This window comes from Oryx dammah, unplaced genomic scaffold (assembly GCF_014754425.2).
Source record: "Oryx dammah isolate SB20612 unplaced genomic scaffold, SCBI_Odam_1.1 HiC_scaffold_11232, whole genome shotgun sequence".
In the NCBI taxonomy this organism is placed as follows: domain Eukaryota; kingdom Metazoa; phylum Chordata; class Mammalia; order Artiodactyla; family Bovidae; genus Oryx; species Oryx dammah.
The window spans coordinates 3,289,772-3,310,581 of NW_024080625.1; positions in this window are offsets into that span (position 1 = coordinate 3,289,772).

The following is a 20,810-nucleotide window of genomic DNA, read 5'->3' on the forward strand; positions in this document are numbered from 1 at the left end:
TGTTTGTTTGTTTTTAAAAAAAACAGCAACATAAAGTCATAGTCGAAAGATTTACATTTAATTTTCAATTGAATTTAACAAAATTTCACCTTCTTGTTAGTTCTTGTCTTGGTGGACTATTCAAATGGGCTAAAAACAACCTGAAAATGTTTGTTATAAATACAAAAACAAGAAATGCTGCTGCTAAGTCGCTTCAGTCGTGTCCGACTCTGTGCGACCCCATAGATGGCAGCCCACCAGGCTCCCCCGTCCCTGGGATTCTCCAGGCAAGAACACTGGAATGGGTTGCCATTTCCTTCTCCAGTGCATGAAAGTGAAAAGTGAAAGGGAAGTAGCTAGTCATGTCCGGCTCTTCTCGACCCCATGGACTGCAGCCCACCAGGCTCCTCTGTCCATGGGATTTTCCAGGCAAGAGTACTGGAGTGGGGTGCCTTCTTGTGGATAAACCTATATATCTCATCCAAGATTTAAATAACTGAATTCTCTATGCTAGTAGGTCTTCCTGTCTTGGTGAGGCTTTGAGTTATGTACCTTCAAAAACACTTGAAACTCAGGCATGAGCATTCACTTGAGGCTTGCATATATTTGCGGGCTATAGAGACAGAGCTTTAATGCAATTTTGTTCTCATTTTCAGAGTAACCTTTAGCTGCAGGATGTGCCAGAAGCACCATATGGCCAACACTGTGCACTGCTCTCTTGCTTCAGTCTCTCTGCATCCCTGGCCACCAATCCATCTGCTTCAAGGTGAAAGTGAAAGTTAGTCACTTGGACACAAATTGTGTCCGATTCTTTGCAGTCCCGTAGGCTGTAGCCAGCTAGGCTCCTCTGTCCATGGGATTCTCCAAGCCAGAATACTGGAGTGGGTTGCCATTCCCTTCTCCAGGAATCTTCCCAACCCAGGGATCGAACCCCGGTCTCCTGTGGTTCTTGCACTGACAGGCAGATTCTTTACGATCTCAGCACCAGGGAAGCCCAAGTTGACCAGAGCCATATCCCAATGATGCAGATTTGGCCAGGCCCTCTACTCCATCAGAACCTCCTCACCACCTACAGAATCTAGTTCAAATTCCATAAGGAAGATGAAGGCCCGGGACCTCACCGTCCTCTGTGTCCACCCATCTTACGTCACTTTATACACTCTGTTGTCACTACATGTCGACATAGCTGCCTACCCCCACCGCCCACATCTAGACTACCAGAGTGTCTGATTTTTTTCTTCCCCTGCCCTTAACACAGTACTTCTACCAACAAAGTAGATTCCCGATAAATATCTGCTGAGCAAAGTCAATGAAGGAAACAGATGAAGTCTATCTTTCGCTGACTCCCACCCTTCCCCCATCACCAGCGGCCCCTTCTCAGTCTTCCCTTTCCCCAACCCCACTTTCTTGACACTATCAGTCCTCTCTCTGCCCCAAGCTGTCCAGTTTGGTCCTAGCCATAAATATCCAAACTTACTCTCAGGAAAGGTTTTGAAATATTCATAAGGCTGACCATGTCAATCCTCACAAGGATTGTTTTTTTGTTTTAATAATTTCACAGGTGATAAAATCTTGAGCCAAAATAATAAATCTCTAATTGTGTGATTTTAGCCTAGTCAGAGGCTCTTTCACAGCCCACCACCCCACACACCCCGGACTCACACACACAGTGGCATATTGTATACAAATTGCCTTTTCATAATTGTTATAGGCACCAGAACATCTGTGTGATCACACTGTGTGTGACCTGGGCCCTAGGAAATCAGTCTGCCTGAAACTAAATGGCCAGCCATTCTTCTAGAACTACCAAATTACTTAGACTGCTTGAAAAAAAAAATGAATGTTTCAGTTTTTTAATATGGCTCAACATTTAAAAGTTAAGGAAGGCTTTGTCTATGAAGACATTGCAATTCAGCAGATTTGATTTAAACACTTATCTTTCTTATTTGGTGAACTATTTAACATATAGTTACTTCCTTATGGGGAAGGGGGAAGAGAATCATTAAAACTCTAACAAGAACTGAGCAGAGAAAGACTATTTCCCAATTGTCTCTCTGCAGATAACAAGTTAAAGGGTAAACAGTAAGAAAGATGAGCTCAGAAGAGTAACAGAGTTCAGTAAATTTCCAGTTCAGTTTCCTAGGAGTTTTGAAAGCTTCCTGAGTATTTCACAAGACAACTTTTTAGAAAGATAAAGGATGGATGGTGAATTTTACCAAGCGTGCACATCAAAAAGACAGCATAATTTATATGAAAGTGACACACATCACAACTTCTGTACATTGGAATACCTGTGCTAAAAACAAATAAATAAGGCTCTGCCTGCCACACCATCCTCATGCCAGAATGGCCCCTTGGACAGGGCCATACTACTAAAGCACAGAAGCCAATTAGAAATCCTCTGGGCAGTGGGCAGTGCAAACTTTCAGTCTGCTGAGTCAGAAGTGAGAACAAGTTTCTCGATTTTACCCTTCCTCTCTGAGTCCACTGGATGCTGGCTCAGCTCTGTACTCAGGCAGTAAAAGTAATATTCTAGAAGTTCTTTGTCATCCAGACATGTAGCAATATAATATTGAGGGTCAGGAATCAAATGAGATCATAGGAGAGGAGATGTATTTAAAACCCCAAAACACTTTATAAATATCAGATTGTGGAGTTACAGTGATGGGGATACACTATGGCACTTAGCTGGTACAGCTGATGGTGAAATTATTAAACATAGGACCCCAAATTGTAAGTCTAGTCAACACGAGCCACCTCGCTCCTGCTCAACTTAAATAGACTGTGACCCAAGCAAACAATGTTACATTTGGTTATCAGATGCTTGGGTCATCAGAAAAATCCATTGAAGACATCTGATGATAATATATGTTATATTAGATTATATATTGGTTTAGAATAGAAAACAGTTCTGAATTCCAAAAATTTGTCTATTCATCTCTTTTAGTGAAGGTAAGATTTGCTTCCTAACTCCTCGCCTCTCCCCAACACACACCCCACTCCAGTAGAAGTAAGGTTTTGCAGCAGGGACATATTTTCTGGGATCATTTAAGCTTGGAATAGGGACAGGAGTTATTTAGTCCAACTATCTGATGGGATGTAGTAAAAGTTAAAAGCTCATGTATATAGAGCCTGTAGCACAATAATTGGCATAAATTAAGCCCTCAATAAAGGTTGCTATTCATGGTACTAGTAGCAATATCTTGGAGCTGTTTAGTGGCAGGGCTGGGACTAGAACCTACATCTCTACTCTCACTCTTTTGTATAAGACCAGAGACCATCTATTATGTAAAGACTAGAGTGGAAGACTGAAAAATTGCTTTAAAAGAGCTTATTATTTCCAAGCAATTTATCTTATTGTATATGCTCAGTCTGGTTTAACAATATCAACAGATACAGCCTAATTTATTTAAGATTTCCAAATTATTTTTCCTATTTCCTTTCATAAAGAGTCCAGACATAAAAAGTAAATGTGGTAAAGAAAATCCCTGAATGATTACTTTCATTAAAATTGTGCTTGCTTGAAAAATTAGACAATAAACCTTCATATCACAGGCTTCCAACTGTACAATTTCACCAGCAACTACACATGTACATTTGCAAATATAATCCCCCTCCCACAAGATGCTCCAGGCATTTCAAAATGCCATGGATACTAGAAAAAATACCTGGAAACTACCACCTCCTGTGTGTGCTCACTCAGTTGTGTCCAACTCTTCGCAACCCTGTGAGCTGTAACCCACCAGGCTCCTCTGACCATGGGATCTTTCCAGGCAAGAATGCTGGAGGAACTAAGGCCCTCACCCAGGTGGAAGATGGAATAATGATGCTAACCCTCATGACTTCAATCAACTAAAGCTTGAACTCCGTTATTGACCTCTGGCACAATGCTAAGCTCAATTTTCTTCAGCTCAAGCCCCTTCACGGATATGCACACCCATGTGTGTGTGCTCAGTCATGTCCAGCTCTTTGCGACCCTGTGGACTGTAGCCCGCGAGGCTACTCTGTCCATGGGATTCTCCAGGCAAGAATATTGGAGTGGGTTGCCATTTCCTCCTCCAGGGGATCTTCCTGACACAGGGATCAAACCAGTGTCTCCTGCATTGGCAGGTGGATTCCTTACCACTGAACCACCTGAGAAGCCCCTGCTAAGCCACTTCAGTCGTGTCCAACTCTGTGTGACCCCATGGACTGCAGCCTACCAGGCTCCTCTGTCCATGGGATTTTCCAGGCAAGAGTACTGGAGTGGGTCGCTATTGCCTTCTCCTGAGAAGGCCCTGAGCCTTATCCAAAAACCTGACCTCCTGAGCCTTCTCCAAAAACAAACAAATGAAACAGGAATTATTCTACCCTCAGTCCCCTAACAAAATAGTAAAATATTTTCCTCCTAAAGCCACCCAAGGCATATTCAGGGTAGTTCATTTTATTGTACTCTGTTTTCAAATAAATTGACTGATTTGGCTCTGTGGTGGTGGTTTATTCGCTAAGTCGTGCCTGACTCTTACAAATCCATAGGCTGTAGCCTGCCAGACTCCTCTGTCCTTGGGATTTTCTAGGCAAGAATACTGGAGGGGGCTGCCATTTCCTACCCCCGGAGATCTTCCCGACCCAGGGATCAAACCTGGGTCTCTTGCATCTCCTGTGCTGGCAGGCGGATTCTTTACCACTGCTCTACCTGGGAAGCCCTTTGAAACGGTTACATGATTAGTATAGAAAATTTGGCAAGCCAGAAATGAGTTTTAAAGAAAATAATAAATCATTAGCAATAGCTTCACAAAGGAATAAACTTTCATGTATTTCCTTTCACAATTTTGTCTCCTAATTTTTTCTCATGCTGAGCATTTTCCCTTGACCTTAACAAAAATTATTCGAAAGCATCTTACCCATAGTTAGACATAGTGAATTAAAATCATGTGTTCATCCTCTTTGTCTCTCAATATAAAGGGAAAAATTATAAAGAACTGAAAAGTAAGCAAAATCATTTTTTTTTCAAGATGGAAATTACATGAAGGCATAGTTACTATCTGAGTAGAACAGAAAAAAAGCTGAAACTAAGTGCCTACAGCTGGGAATTTTATCAAGCTACAAAGAAAACTCACTCTAGGATTTTCCCCATAGGGATAAACAGATAGAGGTAAATCATGGAACTGAGCATGGAATTGTATTAGGAGTAGACCCCCAGGGCCCACTGGGCATAGCCAAAGTAAAACAGACTGGGGCCTGGGACTTGGGGCCCTTTGGTGCAGTGCTTGCAACTAGACAAACTTCCCCTCAGGCAACAGAGTACAAAGAAACTGTAAGGGACTAAAAATAACTGCATGCATGCACAGTTGGAGCAAATTATGGACAAGATAGAAAAAGACCAAATAGCTTAACTGGCACATCTGAAGAGCCAGGAGCAAAAACAGGGTATTGGAATCAAAAGCTGTGCATGCCTCCTGCACTTAACACCATCAGATGCGTGAGCAAACCACGTAACACACCCCTCCAGCCCAACCCCTGGACATACCCCTCCCCTCCACAAAGAACCGACTCACCCCACCTTGAGGAGCCAGCAAGGGAAACTGTTCCTTATTTTTGCTCCCCGCTACGGCTGTGGGGACCCCAGTAAAGCCTTGCCTGAATTTTCCGTCTGGCCTCATTAATCTCTCTTGACTAAGGAGGGCCAAGAACTCAGGTCAGTAACGAAGGGACTATGCCTTTCTATCACATAGAAACAGAAGATTCATTCTTGGAGAAAATGAACAAGAGAATCTCCTAGACATGTTATTGCCCAGTCTGGCAGAGGTTAGGAGAGAAGCCAAGGGTGATACAAGATATTGAAAATGGGGGTTTGAAAGTCTAAATGAAAAAGATAAGATTCCCACCCCCAATCCCCACCCCCAGAACAATGGCAGCTAAGCTGATATAAGCAAGGCAACAAATTGGAAAATTTTTCCAGGGAGAAATGAAAACTAAACAAACCTAGATGTTTAAGAAGCCACAGATACTAATATCTGTGGGCCAAAAAATAGAAAAACTAACTCTTACCTGTATCACCCCGCAATGATGTCCTGCACGACAAGTTCCCACCAACTTTGCAGTGCCTCATTCTTAAATATAGATGAAGAAACAAAATCTCCAGACAGAAGAAAGGTTTCCCTCAGGTAAAACAAACAGGCCTTAAAAATTAGAACTTAATGGAACCAACACCTTTCAGGAAAGAGGATAAAAAACTGAAAATAAAACTGTATACATAAGACAAAGTTAAAAGAAGATACTACACACATGAAATATGAAATAGAACCCGAGGCTGTGTGGTAGAGGAGTGGAGGAAGGAAAGCTCAGAACAAGAAAAACAGCAGAGGAAAGTTTAAATACTGTAACATAAAAAGATCAATAGCAGGTTTGGAGTTTGGGGAAGGAATTTCTCAGAAAGTAGAATAAAAGAGAAAAAAAAAAGGGCAGTTGAGACAAAAGGGAACAAAATTAAAAGAATAAGAAGTCCAATATCTAATAAGAAGGAGTGCCAGGGGGAAAAAAGAGAAAACAAAACAAGAAATGTGTGTGAGAGAAGAATAATTATATTTTTAGGTATATAGCTTTCATATTTCTAGAGTAGGTATCAGTTACGGCCAAACTGAGAAGAAAGTACAGAGTTCCCACATACCGGCTGCTCCCATATATGCAGACTCTTCTACTGTTAACATATTAACATCACAGTGGTACATTTGTTACAATCAATTAACCTATGTTGATACATCATTATCACCTAAACTCTGCTTTACATCAGGATTCACTCTTGTGTTGTATGTTCTAAATTATGATGAGCGTATAACACGTACCCACCATTATAGTATCAGACTGATGTTCTGCCTTAAAAAATCCTCTATGCTCTGCCTATTTATCCTCCGTAGTCCATGACAACCATTGATCCTTTTACTGTCCTCATAGTTTTCTTATTGCTTCTTTTACTTAGTCATATGTATCTAAATTTCCTCCATGCTTTTCATTACTTTTCATTTAAATTAGTTCTTTTTAGAGCTGAAATATTCCGTTGTCTGGATGTAGCAGTTTATTTATCCATCCATCTACTGAAGGGCATCTTGGTTGCTTCCAAGTTTGAAAGTGAAAGTGAAGTCACTCAGTCATGTCCAACACTTTGCTTTCAAGTTTAAGTTTTGACACTTATGAATAAAATTGCTAAAAGAATCTGCGTGCAGTTTTTTGTATAGATATAAGTTTTTAGCTCTTTTGTTAAATACCAAGGAGAGTGATTGTTGGATTGTATGGTAGGAGTGTGAACTATCTTCCAAAGCAAACACACCATTTTGCATTCCCACCAGCCGTGAAGGAGTTTCTGCTGCTCTACATCCTTGTCAGTGTTTAGTGTTGTCAATACTTTGAATTTAGACATTCTAACAGATGCAGAGAAGACAATGGCAAACCACTCCAGTACTCTTGCCTGGAAAATCCCATGGGCACAGGAGCCTGGTAGGCTGCAGTCCAGGGGGTCACGAAGAGTCAGATACGACTGAGCGACTTCACTTTCACTTTTCAGTTTCATGCATTGGAGAAGGAAATGGCAACCCACTCCAGTGTTCTTGCCTGGAGAATCCCAGGGACGGGGGAGCCTGGTGGGCTGCTGTCTATGGGGTCGGACACAACTGAAGCGACTTAGCAGCAGCAGCAACAGATGTGTACTGATAGTCATTACTGTTTTAATTTGCAATTCCCTAATGGCATGTAGTGTTGAACATCTCATATGCTTGTTTGTACCTATATCTCTTCTTTGGTGAGGTGCTATTCAGGTTTTCTACCCATTTTAAAATTAGGCTGTTTGTTTTCTTATTGTTAAGCTTAAGAGTTCTTTCTATATTTTGGATAACAGTCCTTTATCAGTTATATGTTTGGCAAATATTTCCTCCCCACTTGACATTTGTCTTTTTACTGAAATTTGTCTTACTCTTGACAGTTTTTTTCAGAGCAGAAGTTTTTAATTTTAATGGAGTCCAGTTAATCATTATTTTTTCATGGATTTTGCCTTAGGTGTTGTACCTAAAAAGCCATCACTGAACCCAAGATTTTTTTCCTGGTATCTTCTAGAAGTTTTATGCTTTTGTGTCTATTTGAGTTCATTGTGGTAAAGAAGGTAAGATCTAGGTCTGAATTCATTTTTTGCATGGGACTGTCCAGTTGTTCCAGCATCATTTCTTGAAAAGATGACTTTTTGCTCCATTGTATTGCTTTTGTTCCTTTGCCGAACATCATTTATATTTATTTATTTGTACTCCATTTATATGGATCTGTTTCTGGGTTCCCTATTTTGTTCCATCAGTCTGTTTATTCTTTTGTCAATGGCACACTGATTACTGCAGCTTAATAGTAAGTATTTAAGTCAGATACTGTTAGTTCTCCAGCACTGTGCTTCTCCTGCAATATTGTTTTGGCTATTCTGAGCCTTTTGCCTCTCCATATAAATTTTAGAATCAGTTTGTCAATATCCATAAAATAACTCTCCTGGAGTTTGACTGAGATTGTTGAATCTACAGATCAAGTTGGGAAGAATTGACATCTGAGCAATACTGTCTTCCTATCAGCAACATGAAATATCTCTCCATTTATCTAGTTCCTTGATATCAGTCTTTCATCAGAGTTATCTTCCACTTTTTTTTTGTGGAAGCATTTCTTTTTTTTTTTTTTTTTTTGGTGCTAATGTAGATTGGTATTGTATTTCAATTCTCAAGTTCCTCTTGTTCATTGCTGGTATACAAGAAAGAGATTGATTTTTGTATATTAACCCTGTATCCTTGTAACTTGCTCTAGTTATTTATTCCAGGAATATTTCTGTTGATTCTTTCAGATTTTCTACATAGAAAATTACATCATCTGAAAACAAATCCAGTTTTATTTCTTCATTCTCAAACAGCATACCTTTTATTTCCTTTTCTTGTCTTTTTGCACCAGTTAGGACATTCAGTGCAGTATTAAAAAGTAGTTGTGAGGGGACACATCCTTGCCTTGTTTCTGAACTTAGTTGAAAAGCTTCTAGGGGATCGCTATTAAGTATGATATTCATTTAAAAATTTTGTAGATGTTATAAACTTGGGAAAATGCCTTTTTTCAAAGGTTACTGAGAGTTATATGATGAATGTGTGTTGGATTTTGTCAAATGCTTTTTCTGCATCTATTGATCATGTGATTTTTTCTTCTTTAGTTTGTTGCACTACATTAATTGGTTTCAAATGTTGAAACAAATTGGACAAATCCCACATGGTCTGATACTGTATATTTTCTTAAAATATTGCTGAATTTGATTTGCTAATATTTATTAAGAATTTTTGTATCTATATTCATGAGTGATATTGGTCTGCAGTTTTCTTGTGATGTTTTTGTCAGAGTTTGTTACTAGGGTAATTCTGTCCTCATAGGATAAGTTGGGAAGTATCTGTCTGCCTCTTTCTCCTGGAAGAGATTGTAGAGAATTTCTGTAATTTCTCCCTTGAATGATTGGTAGAGGACACCAGTGAACCCTTCTGGGCAGGAGGTATTCTATTTTGGAAAGTTATTAATTACTGATTCAATTTCTTTAGTAGATATCGTTCTAATTGCATCATTTTTTTCTTCTGTGAGTTTTGATGGGCTGAGTCTTTCAATGCATTAGTCTGTTTTCTCTAGGTTATCAAATTTGTGGGCATAGAGTTGCTCGCAATATTCATTTATTATTCTATTAATGTCCATGGATGTGTAGTGATGTCCTTTCTTTTATTTCTGATATTAGTAATTTGTGTCTTCTTTTTATCCCCCGTCAGTGTCTGGTGGCTTATCAATTTTATCAATCTTCTAAAGAATTAGTTTTTCAATTTTCATTGACTTTCTTTTCATTTCCTATTTTCAATTTCACTCACTTCTGTTCTAAATTTCATTGTTTTTTTTTTTCTTTTGGATTTAATTTGCTCCTCTCTTTCTAGTATTCTAGAAATGTAGATTATTGATTTTAGAACTTCTTTACTTTGTAATGTGTGTGTTCAATACTATAAACTTCCCTCCTACTTTCACTGCATCCCAGAAATCTTGATAAGCTGTATTTACACTTATATTTACTTTTCTTGAAATGTCCCCTTTGATCCACCTGTTATTTGGAAATGTATTGTTAATCTCCAAGTACTGGAGGATTTTCCAGATATCTTCCCATTATTTGTTTCTAGTTTAATTCCACTGTGATCTGAAAGCATACACTGTATTATGTCACTTTTTTACATTTGTTAAGTCATGTGTTATGGCCCAGAAGGTGGTCTATCTTTGTGAATGTTCCACATGGACTTGAGAAGAATGTGTGTTTTACCGTTGTTGAATGGAATAGTCTATAAATGTCAACTATATCCAGTTAATTAATGGGGTTATTGAGTTCCTTATTGGTGTTCTGCCTGCTGGATCAGTCAATTTCTGACAGAGGAGTGTAACAGTCTCTAATTATAATGGGTTCATCTATTTCTCCTTGCAATTCTATCATTTTTGCCCACATAGTTTAACTCTTGTTAGGCAAATATATATTTAGGATTTTTACATCTTCTAAGAGAACCTACCTTTTATCTTTTTAAACAGTAGAAGGGACAGATAGATTCAAGGGATTAGACCTGATGGACAGAATCTCTGAAGAACTATGGGCAAAGGTTCATGACATTGTACAAGAGGCAAAGATCAAGACCATCCCCAAGAAAAAGAAATGCAAAAAGGCAAAACGGTTGTCTGAGAGCCCTTACAAATAGCTGTGAAAAGAAGAGAAGTGAAAGGCAAAGGAGAAAAGGAAAGATATACCCATCTGAATGCAGAGTTCCAAAGAATCACAAGGAGAGATAAAAAAGCCTTCCTCAGTTATCAATGCAAAGAAATAGAGGGAAACAATAGAATGCCAAAGTCTAGAGATCTCATCAAGAAAATTAGAGATACCAAGGGGACATTTCATGCAAAGATGGGCACAATCAAGGAAAGAAATGATATGGACCAAACAGAAGCAAGAAGATATTAAAGAGGTGACAAGAATACACAGAAGAACTATACGAAAAAGGTCTTCATGACCTACATAATTACGATGGGGTGATCACCCACCTAGAGCCAGACATTCTGGAATGAAAAGTCAAGTGGGCCTTGTGAAGTGAAGTGAAGTGAAGTCGCTCAGTCCTGTCCAACTCTTTGCGACCCCATGGACTGTAGCCTACCAGGCTCCTCTGTCCATGGGATTTTCCAGGCAATAGTCCTGGAATGGATTGCCATTTCCTTCTCCAGGGGATCTTCCCAACCCAGGGATCGAACCCAGGTCTCCTGCGTTGTAGACAGATGCTTAACCGTCTGAGCCACTTAGGAAATATCATTACCTACAAAGCTGGTGGAGGTGATGGAATTCCAGGTGAGCTATTTCAAATCCTAAAAGATGATGCTGTGAAAGTGCTGCACTCAATATACCAGCAAATTTGGAAAACTCAGCAGTGGCCGCAGAACTGGAAAGGTCAGTTTTATTCCAATCCCTGGAAATGCAATGCCAAAGAATGCTCAAACTACCGCACCATTGCACTCATCTCTCATGCTAGCAAAGTAATGTTCAAAATTCTCCAAGCTAGGCTTCATTTTAGTTCAGTTAAATCTCTTAGTCATGTCCAACTCTTTGCGACCCATGAACTGAAGCATGCCAGGCCTCCCTGTCCATCACCAACTCCTGGAGTTTACCCAAACTCATTTACATTGAGTCGGTGATGCCATCTAACCATCTCATCCTCTGTCATCCCCTCCTCCTCCTGCATTCAATCTTTCACATCAGGGTCTTTTCAAAAGAGTCAGCACTTCACATCAGGTGGAAAAAATATTGGACTTTCAGCTTCAACATCAGTCCTTCCAATGAACATCCAGGACTGATTTCCTTTAGGATGGACAGCTTGGATCTCCTTGCAATCCATGGGACTCTCAAGAGTCTTCTACAACACCACAGTTCAAAAGCATCAATTCTTCAGTGCTCAGCTTTCTTTATGATCCAACTCTCACATCCATACATGACCACTGGAAAAACCTTAGCCTTGACTAGACAGACCTTTTTTGACAAAGTATTTGACAAAAGTCTCTGCTTTTTAATATACTGTACGTTGCTCATAACTTTTCTTCCAAGGAGTAAGAGCCTTTAAATTTCATGGCTGCAATCACCATCTGCAGTGATTTTGGAGCCCCCAAAATTGAAGTCAGCCAGTTTCCACCATTTCCCCATCTATTTCCCATGAAGTGATGGGACCAGATGCCATGATCTTTGTTTTCTGAATGCTGAGTTTAGAGCCAACTTTGAATTTCACTCTCCTCTTTCACTTTCATCAAGAGGCTCTTTAGGTCTTCTTCTCTTTCTGCCATAAGGGTGGTGTCATCTGCGTATCTGAGGTTATTATTATTTCTCCGGCAACCTTGATTCCAGCTTGTGCTTCTTCCAGTCCAGCATTTCTCATGATATACTCTGCATATAAGTTAAATAAGCAGGGTGACAATATACAGCCTTGACATACTCCTTTTCCTATTTGGAACCAGTCTGCTGTTCCATGTCCAGGTGTAACTGTTGCTTCCTGACCTGCATACAGATTTCTCAAGAGGCAGGTCAGGTGGTCTGGTATTCCCATCTCTTTCAGAATTTTCCAGTTTATTGTGATCCACACAGTCAAAGGCTTTGGAACAGTCAATAAAGCAGAAATAGATGTTTTTCTGGAACTCTCTTGCTTTTTCCATAATCCAGCAGATGTTGACAATTTGATCTCTGGTTCCTCTGCCTTTTCTAAAACCAGCTTGAACATCTCGAAGTTCACGGTTCACATATTGCTGAAGCCAGGCTTGGAGAACTTTGGAAATTACTTTACTAGCATGTCAGATGAATGAAATTGTGAAGTAGTTTGAGCATTCTTTGGCATTGCCTTTCTTTGGGATTGGAATGAAAACGGACCTTTTCCAGTCCTGTGGCCACTGCTGAGTTTTCCAAATTTGATGGCATATTGAGTGCAGCACTTTCACAGCATCATCTTTCAGGATTTGAAATAGCTCAACTGAATTCCATCACTTCCACTAGCTTTGTTTGTAGTCATGCTTTCTAAGGCCCACTTGACTTCACATTCCAGGATATCTGGCTCTAGGTGAGTGATCACACCATTGTGACGTCTGCGTCATGAAGATCTTTTTTGTACAGTTCTTCTGTGTATTCTTGCCACCTCTTCCTAATATCTTCTGCTTCTGTTAGGTCCATACCATTTCTGTCTGCTATCAAACCCATCTTTGCATGAAATGTTCCCTTGGTATCTCTAATTTTCTTGAAGAGATCTCTAGTCTTTCCCATTCTGTTGTCTTCCTCTATTTCTTTCCTTTGATTGCTGAGGGAAGGCTTTCTTATCTCTTCTTGCTATTCTTTGGAACTCTGCATTCAAATGGGTATATCTTTCCTTTTCTCCTTTGCCTTTCACTTCTCTTCTTTTCACAGCTATTTGTAAGGCCTCCTCAGACAGTTGTTTTGCTTTTTTGGCATTTCTTTTCCATGGAGATGGTCTTGATCCCTGTCTCCTGTACAATGTCATGAACCTCCATCCATAGTTCGCCAGGTACTCTGTTTATCAGATCTAGTCCCTTAAATCTATTTCTCACTTCCATTGTATAATCATAAGGGATTTGATTTAGATCCTACCTGAATCTAGTCGTTTTCCCCACTTTCTTCAATTTAAGTCTGAATTTTGCAATAAGGAGTTCATGATCTGAGCTACAGTCAGCCCCTGGTCTTGTTTTTGTTGACTGTTTAGAGCTTCTCCATCTTTGCTGCAAAGAATATAATCAATCTGATTTTGGTGATGGCCATCTGGTGATGTCCATGTATAGAGTCTTCTCTTGTGTTGTTGGAAGAGGGTGTTTGCTATGACCATTGCCTTCTCTTGGCAAAACTCTGTTAGCCTTTGCCCTGCTTCATTCTGTACTCCAAGGCCAAATTTGCCTGTTACTTCAGGTGTTTCTTGACTTCCTGCGTTTGCATTCCAGTCCTCTATAATGAAAAGGACATCTTTTTTGGGTGTTAGTTCTAAAAGGTCTTGTAGGTCTTCATAGAACTGTTCAACTTCAGCTTCTTCATCATTACTGGTCGGAGCATAGATTTGGTAACCATGATATTGAATGGTTTGCCTTGGAAATGAACAGAGATCATTCTGTTGTTTTTGAGATTGCATCCAAGTAATGCATTTTGGACTCTTTTGTTGACCATGATGGCTACTCCATTTCTTCTAAGGGATTCCTGTCCATAGTAGTAGATATAATGGTCATCTGAGTTAAATTCACCCATTCCAGTCCATTTTAGTTCAACGATTCCTAGAATGTTGACATTCACTCTTGCCATCTCCTGTTTGACCACTTCCAATTTGCCTTGATTCATGGACCTAACATTCCAGGTTCCTATGCAATATTGCTCTTTACAGCATTGGACCTTGCTTCTGTCACCAGTCACATCCACAACTGGGTGTTGTTTTTGCTTTGGCTCCATCCCTTCCTTCTCTCTGGAGTTATTTCTCCACTGATCTTCAGTAGCACATTGGGCCCCTACCGACCTGGGGAGTTCCTCTTTCAGTGTCCCACCTTTTTGTGATGGTGCAGGTGCAGCTGAGAAGACCTACCACACGCTCAAGCTCAGGGGCACAGCTAAGAGAAGCTACCTCATGTCCAAGGTCAGGGGCGGTGGCTGAGAGGAGTTTCCTCACATCCAAGGTAAGGAGCAGCGGTTGCGCTTTGCTGGAGCAGCCATGAAGAGATACCCTATGTCCAAGTTAAGAGAAACCCAAGTAAGACAGTAGGCACTGAGAGAAGGCATCAGAGGGCAGACAGACTGAAACCACAATCACAGACAACTAGCCAATCTGATCACATGGACCACAGCTTGTCTAATTCATTGAAACTAAGCCATGCTGTGTGGGGCCACCCAAGACAGATGGGTCATGGTGGAGAGGTCTGACAGAATGTGGCCCACTGAAGAAGGGAATAGCAAACCACTTTAGTATTCTTGCCTTGAGAACCCTATGAACAGTATGAAAAGCTAGACTTCAACAGGACATGAACCATGAACTTCTAGATGTTCAAGCTGGATTTAGAAAAGGCAGAGGAACCAGAGATCAAATTACCAACATCCACTGGATCATCAAAAAAGCAAGAGAGTTCCAGAAAAATATCTACTTCTGCTTTATTGACTATGCCAAAGCCTTTGACTGTGGGGACCACAACAAACTGTGGAAAATTCTGAAAGAGATGGGAATACCAGACCACCCGACCTGCCTCTTGAGAAACCTGTATGCAGGTCAGGAAGCAACAGTTAGAACTGGACATGGAACAACAGACTGGTTCCAAATAGGAAAAGGAGTACGTCAAGGCTGTGTATTGTCACCCTGCTAGTTCAACTTATATGCAGAGTACATCATGAGAAATGCTGGGCTGGATGAAGCACAAGCTGGAATCAAGATTGCCAGGAGAAATATCAATAACCTCAGATATGCAGATGACACCACCCTTATGGCAGAAAGAGAAGAAGAACTAAAGAGCCTCTTGATGAAAGTGAAAGAGGAGAGTGAAAAAGTTGGCTCTAAACTCAACATTCAGAAAACTAAGATCATGGCATCTGGTCCCATCACTTCATAGCAAATAGATGGAGAAACAGTGGAAACAGTGACAGATTTTATTTTCTTGGGCTCCAAAATCACTGCAGATGGTGATTGCAGCCATGAAATTAAAAGATACTTGTTTCTTGGAAGAAAAGTTATGAGCAACGTAGACAGTATATCAAAAAGCAGTGACATTACTTTGCCAACAAAGATCAGTCTAGTCAAAGCTATGGTTTTTCCAGTGGTCATGTATGGATGTGAGAGTTGGACTATAAAGAAAGCTTAGCACCAAAGAATTGATGCTTCTGAATTGTGGTGTTGGAGAAAATTCTTGAGAGTCCCATGGACTGCAAGGAGATCCAACCAGTCCATCCTAAAGGAGATCAGTCCTGGGTATTCATTGAAAGGACTGATGTTGAAGCTGAAACTCCAATACTTTGGCCACCTGATGCAAAAAACTGATTCATTTGAAAAGACCCTAATGCTGGGAAAGATTGAAGGCAAGAGGAGAAGAGGACAACAGAGGATGAGATGGTTAGATGGCATCACCAACTTGATGGGGAAGAATTTGAATAAACTCCTGGAGTTGGCGGTGGACTGGGAACCCTGGCCTGCAGTCCATGGAGGCAAAAAGAGTTGCACACGACTGAGTGACTGAACTGAACTGAACTGAACTTCTCTATCACTGATACTTCTCTTGCTCTGAAAACTACTCTGCTTGAGAAAGAATGTATAATATATAAAATTAACAAATTAAGAAGTGGTATTATAATCAAAGATTATTTTAAGGAGGAGAAGATAAATAACTAAAGAGTTAGATATTATTGCTTCTGCCAAGCCAAATCAGGAATTAGGAGGGTTGAATCATGGAGCTGCTGTTTTTGTGATAGATAAGCTTTTTAGCACCATTTAACTTTGAACCATACAAATGTGTTACTTTCATAAAAATAAAAGGCAATTTTTGAAGCACAATCCATACAGTGGATATCATTATTTAAATATTTGTCTACTTTTGAATGTTTGAATTGTTTCCAGTTTCTTCATAACCAAATGAGATGAACATTTGCATCCATATCTCTGATTTTCTATTTGGATGGATGTAAAGGTTTCTGTGAGACTATTGCAGGAATGAAGTCTTAAGTCCCTATTAGCACAATATGCACAAATACTAGCTTTGTCCAGCAATCAGTTAAAACTCTTCTTTATAAACTAAGTCAATCTTTTCTGTACCTTTACTAAGGCATCTAGCAACAGTTTCTGTTCAAAATATACATGAAATATTCCCACTTCATATACCTTTTTAACCACATAGAACTTATAGAAATCCTTAAACTAAACTCTATTAGATAAGTAATTATTTTGAAAACAGAGCGAGTATCTAAAACTAAAATGTGGATTCTATAACTTCAGGAATATTTAGGCAAAAGGGCTTTTTAAGACTGTAAATGTTTCATATCTTAGGTGATTTTAAGAATCCATGATTCTAAGATGGTGACATTGAATGTCAAGGATTTTTTGATAAACTCAATGGGAAGTTGTAACTTACAGCCCAAATTTTATTGTTAAAAATTCATATATATAATTTGTGGGTAGAAGATGGCCCTATCACCCAAAATCAGGTCACACTTACATTGATTCAAGCCCCAAATAGCAAGAAAATTCATTCTTCTAATCCTTCCCACGCCCTCTCACTTTTAAGCCCACTGACAATGAAAGAGTGAAACAAAGGGAGAAAGTTTTAATGCTAATTCAGGATTGAGTACTTCCTATGCCAAGCTAAGCACATGAATCCATTGGCTCAATCCTCAAGCAACCCTTTTAGAAGAATTCTCTTATTACTCCTATTTACAGAGGGGAAAGCCAACATTTAGAGAGGTTATATACACTGTCCCAGCTCACATATCTCAAAAGTGGCAGAGCAAAAATTTGAACCCAGTTCTGACTCCAGCAGAGCTTAGCTGTGTTCAAGCATCACTTTGCTCAGCAGCCACCCTATATCCATAGGAATGCAATAGGCAGCCTGGATCAATAACAGCAAGTGAACAGTATAATTCTTATACTTCTGGTGTCAAATATGACTTTTCTGACATGTTTTACCTGAAATTAATGACACTTGTCCTACATCCCAACCCACAAGGGCTGCAGTGTCCCTAACTAGTCCTGAAGAAAAACTGTATTCAGACATTGCATTCTGTACCAGTATCATCTGCTGGGTTGTCTGTCCATCTTCCGGTGAACTGCTCTTGCTAGGAAGCTCAGTTCTTTCTGCTCCCTCTGGGTACCTACAGGTCCTTTGTTCTCTAAATCATCATCAAAACCAAACCTCTGCTGTGATAAATTCAGATGGCTCCTCTACTCAAGATTTCCTGTCTTTAGATAAAGGTGCCAACCTTCTCTTTCAGAGGTCCCCCAGTGTCCTAAGCCACAGAGCAGCCTGTATTTTTGGACCTATCATGGGGTCGCAAAGAGTAGGACATGACTGAGCGACTGAACTGAACTGAACTGAACTGATCCCAGTTTTAAGTGCTTTTAAACTTACTAGATGTAAATACAAAAAGAGTGATAATTTTCTTTCTTTACTCAAACTGATTTATTAGTAGAGTTTACCGGAGCACCGAGTTAAGAGGATTCTGAGAATCCTTGTAGGCTCTCTGGGAAAGAGGGTGATGTTTGACTAGCCAGGTCTGTCACTGACCTATGACAGGAGCGAAGCGGCACCATAACAGGAACTTGCAGTCCCTCAAGGGATTGTTCAAGCTTTCCAATGACTGCCCACATGAACTCTCAGGTTCATAAGGAACACATTAGAAAAGTGAAATAAAAGGAATCTGGGTTCTCTGAATCACCAGCTTCTTTTCCATTTTCATTCTTATTCTCAAGGTAATTAATTCTAAACTAATTCAAATACCCTCCTCCCAGGATGACTGAAAAGTCTTTTCCACGGATGAAGGTCATTGCCACACTCAGAGAAAACAGGCTTAACTGCACTTGACCACAGGATGACAACAGCTCCGTGAGTCAGCTGCAGAGCATGTTACATACAAGTGAAGGAGGCTAATCAGCTGGCGCCCGAGGATGTGATTCTGACACTAAGCAGAGCGACTGCCACAGTTCTGCCACATGTACGACAGTTCCACAAAGTTCGGCAGAAGGAGACTGATCTGGGGTCAAAGGCTGATCAATCTGGTTTCTCATCCAGGTTCTCTGACTGACCGAACTACTCATTACTTGTCCACAGATGAGAAGCTGTGATATTATGAAGATATGGATTCATCCCCAAATTAATCTATCAGTTAATTCCAAATCAAAATCCGAATAGGGTTTTGATAAACTGACTCTCCAACACATGGAGCAGTGAAAGACCAATAATAGACAAGATGTTTTGAAAAAAGTCAAGATACAGAGTTGGGGTAAAAGCTTCAGGGAACGTTCCCAGTCAGATATGAAGAGTTCTTTATTTCAAAGCTGTAATAATCAAGATAGTGCCATATTTGTGTGGGACAAACAATTAGAATGAGGGAACAAAAGAGAGAGCCCAGGACCAAGTCCACTTATTCGTGGAAGGCTGATATATTTATGCTTAGAACACCTATCACATATCAGGTGCTCTAGGAGGAGGTAAGCAATGAAAGAGGAGGCCAAAACAGATGAAAATCTGTTGCTCTGAGTGTAATAAGCTTTAGAGCGTATTGAGCAGAGGAATGACATGATCTGATTTATGATTTTGAAAGATCACCCAAAGCCAGTGCTCTGTGGCAACCTGTGTGCCGTGGAGTTTTCCAGAGGCTACGTGATGTGCAACATCACAGTCATGTAAATGCAGAAGCAGATATGAGAACTCAGCTACCATCTGTGAAAGAAACTTACAAAGACCTAAAGCAATGCCACTCTTCTCACTAATTTTTTCTTTTTTTAAGATAGTTATTTAATAGCATGCTTTACACTATTTGTTATTAAAAATAATGGTTATTTATAGTAACCTATAAAGAGTTTATTACGTTATTTTAAGCAATTTAATAAGTGTTTTGGCAGAACACTCGTTGACATAAATGGCAGCACTATTTTTAGGGAGTCTGTTTCCTAGAGAAATGGAAATAAAAACAAAAATAAACAAATGAGACCTAATAAATTTAAAATTTTTTGCAGAGCAAAGGGGGCCATAACAAGTGAAAAGAAAATCCATAGAATGGGAGAAAATACTTGCAAAACAATGCTACTGACAAGAGATTAATTTCCAAAATATATAAAGAGCTCACAAAGCTTAACATCAAAAACCAATCCAATGGAAACAAACCACCCAATCAAACTCAATCAAAAAGAAGACCTAAATAGACATTTCTCCAAAGAAGATATATAGATGACCAACAAGCACATGAAAAGATACTCAACCTTGCTAAGTATTAGTGAAATGTAAATTAAAACTACAATGAGATACTACCTCACAGCAGTCAGAAGAGCCATCATTAAAAAGTCTACAAAGAATAACTGCTGGAGAGGGTGTGGAGAAAAGGAAACCCTCATACACTGTTGATGGAAATGTAAATTGGTACAACCACTACAGAGAAGAATATGGAATTTCCTTAAAAAAAAAAAAACTAAAAATAAAGTTACCATATGATCCTGCAAGCCTACCCAGGGACATATATCTGGAGAAAACTTTACTTTGAAAAATACATGCAACCCAATGTTCATAGCATAACTATTTACAACAGCCAAGACATGGAAACAACCCAAATGTCCACTGACAGACAGATGAATGGATAAAGAAGATGTAATATGTACATATATGGGCTTCCCGCATAGCTCAGTTGGTAAAGAATCGCCTGCAATGCAAGAGACCCTGGTTCGATTCCTGGGTTGGGAAGATCCCCTGGAGAAGGGATAGGCTACCCACTCCAGTATATATTTATATAATGGAACACTACTCAGCCATGCATCGACATGGATGGACCTGTAATTTAATATATTAAGTGAAGTAAGTCAAGCAAAGAAAGACAAAGATGTGATACCACTTATATGTGGAATCTTAAAAAATGATACAAATAAACTTATTTACAAAACAGAAATAGACTTACAGAAGTAGAAAACAAACCTATGGTTACTAAAAAGGATAGCAGGGGCAGGAGAAGAGAGATAAATATGAAGTTTGGGATTAACAAGCACTATATATAAAGCAGGTAAACAATGAGGAATAGCACAGGGAACTATATT